This window comes from Plectropomus leopardus, unplaced genomic scaffold (genome assembly GCF_008729295.1).
Source record: "Plectropomus leopardus isolate mb unplaced genomic scaffold, YSFRI_Pleo_2.0 unplaced_scaffold28703, whole genome shotgun sequence".
Taxonomy (NCBI): domain Eukaryota; kingdom Metazoa; phylum Chordata; class Actinopteri; order Perciformes; family Serranidae; genus Plectropomus; species Plectropomus leopardus.
This window is the reverse complement of record NW_024631272.1, coordinates 1-5,271: the sequence shown is the minus strand read 5'-3', so window position 1 is coordinate 5,271 and position 5,271 is coordinate 1. Positions and strand designations below refer to the sequence as shown.

The window sequence follows — 5,271 nt, the reverse complement described above, 5'->3', positions numbered from 1 at the left end:
ACAGAAAAATATCCCACATTAACAGAAAAATATCCCACATTAACAGAGTTGAATTGACTTTTCTCAAAAAACTCATGTAAACCTTCAAGAATAGATTTTTGGCCACTCGGGGGGAGCGAAGTGAAACAGTGAAAATAACAAAGATATGCTGAAATATCACATTAGATAAGATTGCCGAACATCTCAGCTAACAGTTGCTTATTTACACATGGAGCACATTGAGAGCAACTGTTTCACTGGTTTGTAGTCGTGTTTCTGGCCAGCGAACCGATAACCGATTCATAGTTATTATAAAAATAGTGATTATAGCCGCTTAAAAAGGGAGATATATGTGATGTTTCACATTTAAATAAAAATTGTTTTCATTTACTTTCAGGCTCCACTCCGTCTCGCTCAGCTGGATTTTTAGGTACGAGCAGCCCGGGGCCGATGGCGGACCTTTATGGAACAGCCAGTCAGGAGTCAGCTGTCAGCAGTTACCTCAGCGCTGCAAGCCCCGCCCCAAGCACTGGATTCAGCCATAGTTTGGGGGTAAGATAACCTCTGCTTAATACGTCAGTATTTCCTATCATAAGTTAAAGCTGTAGTTCATGTGACTGTTGCATCTAACAAAATCTGAGGTGTGTTTCTATCCAAATGTTGCGTTCATTTTAAGGGCAAAAGATTATGTAATCAAAAGAGCTGCAACCAGGGTTCCCATGGATCCTTAAAAATCTTGAAAGGCATGGAATTCATTCATCTAAAAATAAGGCCTTAATTGGTATTGAAATGTCTTAAATCATCTGATAGATGTTTTAAAAAATGCTAAATATGGGATTTTATTCGTTGTTTTTTATTCGTTGTTATTTGTTCTGGTGTTGCGTTGTAAAATGTGGAAATTATTTGTAATAATTAACTTTTAAATAATTTATGGAATGCCCCTTGCATTACCATCATGCAGATAAGAGTAGAAGAAACCACATCCGGTCAAATGATGAATGAAAAGTTTTATATTCAAAACAAACCCAACGGATATTTTTATTATGTTTTTCATGTGTTCCACTACAGAAGTTTTTTTTCAGCATTTTAGGAAGATCATCCAACTTAACCAAAAATGTGTACAATCAAGTCCGATTTCAGAAAAGTCTAAGTGAACATTTGAGAACAAGCAGTGAACTTGAAACTTGTATGTTTGCTCCCGCAGGGCCCTTTGATCGCCACGGCCTTCACTAACGGCTATCACTGAGAGAGTAAGTTATCATCTTTTTTTAACCCTTTAACGGCAGAATGGACATCAGTTTTTCTTGTGCTGCATTTAGACGCCTTTACAACATTAAAACCTCTGAAACCTGAGAAAATGTGTTGCTTGTGTTGCTGCTTTTAAAAGTTGGAGTTAAAGGCAGTCAGCAACTTCTTTTTTTTTTAAAGAAAAAAGGGGGTAAAATTATTGAAAAATGTATTATAAATTATAGGGGATGTTTTGTTTTGTTTTTTAGAAAAGTCTATTTATAATAATTACATATTTGAAGTTGCAGAAATATATTCGTGTGTGTATACAAGCACTTTTTTTCATGTAATTTCCTCTTTTTAATATTTATTTTGATTTACCTTTTTACCTTATTTGTGCTAATTTACAGGTCATTTTTTTTGTAATTTTTTTGCTCATTTTGAGTAATTTCTTGTGAAGTTCCTCATTGCCTTCTCCAAATGTTTTTGGAAAAAAAACCCCACTTTGTTCAGGTCTCAAAGGGAGAATCATGAATCTGGTTGACTGGGGCTCACCTGTGAGTAACGCAGGGTTTTTCATGTGTGTCAGAGCAGAGCTGTAGACCTAGAGCTGGAAGGAGTTGAAGCTGCTTTGGAGCTGATCTGGCCTGTCTCTGTCCGCTCCGCCTCTCCGGCTGGTGCAGCTGAACCTTCACCCCTCCACCCCTGGTGTCAGCCTGATCCCAGCCCACCCTACTGACGCCTCACTAAACTCCACCTCCTGAGGAAAAAACAAGTTCATAAAAGGAGTGAAAAAGTTTATCACTACATGTAATAGCAACACATACACATGCGGTACTTTTGTGTTTTTTTTTTTTCTTTCTGTCATTATGTTTCACCTTGCTGTTTTTTTGTTGTTGTTTTTGTTTCGTGATGGCTGCGTTGTTTCTTTATCTGTTTTATTGGGTTATTTGAACCTGATCTCTCTGAGAGAAGAGGAGAAAAATCTCCAGGTGAAGCCTGTTTGAAGGTCAGGAGCTGTAATTTGTACTGGAAAAAAAACTGTATATTTGTCACTAGTTCATACTGAATTTTAACAAAACATTTGTGATTAATACTATTTCTTGACAATGTGTCACAAAGTGTATATCTTGGTAGGTTTTTAACAAAGACTTGTTACACTAATAATGGTCAGACAAAGGTCGTTAGTCAGTTACATAATAGGCCTACATGAGCTGTACAATTTTGTAAAATATTGTAAATATGACTGGTTTCTGGGGGGGAGGGGCTCGGCTATTTTTTGCATGCGGGAGGCTTTTGGAGAAATAATAATGCTTCTTTCATCAATCTGTACGCGTTGGAAAGCTTGACTGTTACATAGTTTCACACGGAGGTCTAGAACACCTCAGTATGTTTGTTTGTTGATATCAGAGCAGCCACATACTGTGTTCCTCTCCAGGCATTTTGTAAAAGTCGTGTCATTTGATTCTGTTACTGAGTTTAAAAACCGCCTCAGAGTTGAAGCACTTTGAGTTGAGCAGGAGAGGCTGAGTCTGGAGCAACACTTTACTTTTGGGGATAAATGGGTGTGAAAATACTCCTCTGTCAGGAGAGAAAAAAAACATGCTGTTTTTTCTTACTTTGTCATATCGTTGTTTTAACTGTGATTTTCAATATGTGATGATTGTGAAGGAAAATGAAGGAGTTAGTGTGCAGGAGCATTTCTGACTGATCCGCTCTGCAGGTTGTGTCGATGTTTGCGTGAGTGTTATATGGTTTTACACACATTGGTTTCCAATGTGCCATGTGCTGTTTTTTGGGGGGTGGGTTGGGTGGGGAGGGTACCTCAGTTGCAAATGTGAAATTTGAATCTGACTTTTTTATTTTTACATTAACATCTATGTCAAAGTGTGGATGGTTGAACCTTTTAGAAAGGTTGCTTTTCCAACAAGAGAAGGGGGGCGGGGGTCTTATTAACTCTTGTTTACCTGTCACCCCCCTTCCCATCACTGCATATCCACTGGAGGTCACAGACTGTAGCAATGTGACAGCTATCTTTAGACCAAAACAAAAATGTTCAGAGCTACTAGGACGTTGCACTGGCCGATGACGATAAATGTGTTTTCCTTCGAATGTTAGCTTAAGAACAAAGCACTCTTGATTTACCAGGTTTTACATTTTGATACACTCGCTCACACTGCTGCGGGCTACCATGGTAGTTCATACTTTGATGCTGTTTTCACTGAAAAATAACAATCTTGTCAACACTGTAACATTTTCTGATTTTTCTTTTTCCTGTCATGTTTATTCCTTTGGAAAAAAAAAAACTTTTTAAAATTCCTAATAAATTATTTTAAAACATTCCATTCATGTGTCCTGTTTGACCTTTTTTTTCTTCTTTTGAATAAGACGTGAACGGAAAAACAAATTTTACTAAAAGGTGAAACTTTTCATGTGTGATGTTATCTTTCATAAAGTCACAAAGGTTCAGGATTTTTCGCACGTTTTCTTCATCAGCAGTAGATGATGCTTTGTGGCTCTCCACAATTTCGATATCATGGTCTGAACTTCGTACAAGGCGAAAGGCTTTCACGCATTTTTATAGCACATAAAACAGACACACCAGAATGAAAAACCTCATGAAGGCTGGGGTTGACTGAGATCTGGAAAAGGCAAATAAACAATAAAACAATAAAACAACAACAAAAAATGAAAGAAAAACAAAGGAAAGAAACAAACAAAATTACAATTGCATTTAATAACAGTAAGGATGAGTTAGGGTTAAGAATGGCTGCATTCCATTTGAGGGAGGCCCTGATATTGTGCATGCTGGCTCACTGGAATAGCTTACTAGGACACTTAATGGAACTGGGCCATCATTAATGTTGTCAATTTTACCTGTGCTTCTCCTACTATGACAAATAGAAATGTTTGCCATGAAAAAGGTCGACTAGACCTACACCTTCCTCTTGCAGCTCTCCCCTCTATACAAGATTACTATGAGTTGAATAATAATAATAATAACTTTATTTATATTATAAAGCACTTTTAAAAATAGAGTTCACAAAGTGTTTTCGAAACTAGGGTAGAGTTAGAATAAAAATTAAAAACAGAGGACAAATAATGGAAGATGCAGGACACATAATATTAATATAAAATAATACAAAGAAACAACAAAAACAACAACTAAAGCAATAAAACCATCGATTAAAGAGACGAAACATAAATCAAAGAGGTAAAATAGATTAATTATATGAAAAAAAGAAATAAAAACATAAAATAAGCAGACATCACACAAAAGCAAGTCTATAAAAATAGGTTTTAAGAAGTCACTCCTCAGGCACTGTCTTCCAAAGCTGAGGGCCCCTGATGACAAAAGCATAAGACCTGTTTTTCAATTTACAATCCCTCTTCTGCCACCCCTTATGAAAAGCAATATTCACATTCGGTGTTTTTGTTTTTCGTTAGTAAAACAGTCTAGATGTGTTGATGATTAGGCAAAAACGAAATCGGGCTGCCCGGTGTCTCGTGTCAAGTACACCCTGCAGTGCTTTTAATGTCCAGCGTGTGGCGCTCGCGCGACTCTCCCGCTTGGTAGTTGGTTTTGTTGACGGAAGTGCCCACGGAAGAAGAGAAGAGATGGTGCGCGTGAAGTCCAGGTAAAAAAAAGTGCTTTTCGCGTATCATTTGGACACATTTTGCGTGTTTCCAGGTCTGACGCTCCCGCTTCTGTCGGCAGGTATTTAGTGTGCGAAATCAACGTGTCAGAGCGGAGCCGCCTGCTGCTGCTGGATGACCGGGCGGTGGCGGCGGCGGTGAGGGCAGCGGTGGCCCGCATGCACGGGGACTACGGAGCTGCTCTCTGCAGCATCAGGTTCTCTGGTAAGCAGATGTTTACGTTGCTTAGATAGAAATATCATACTTTGTAAATACTCTATTAAAAGTTGCTTTCAAATGAATTTTACTGGCATATGTTCAGAAAATGTAAATTAAAAAAAAAACTGAAATTGAAGTACGCATGTAGCATAACGGCCTGTGTCTGTGTTACAATATTTCTCTTCCTTCTTTCCTTTAAAATGTAATTTT

General features: G+C 37.9%; 1 long non-coding RNA gene across 1 annotated transcript; it reads left to right on the top strand.

Annotated features, from left to right (window-relative positions):
* The first annotated feature begins 380 nt into the window (after positions 1–380).
* Positions 381–2,035, top strand: LOC121938173. The gene is made up of 3 exons (XR_006105251.1): positions 381–531; positions 1,184–1,229; positions 1,796–2,035. It is a non-coding gene; the product is annotated as an uncharacterized LOC121938173 (long non-coding RNA).
* The last annotated feature ends 3,236 nt before the right edge of the window (positions 2,036–5,271 follow it).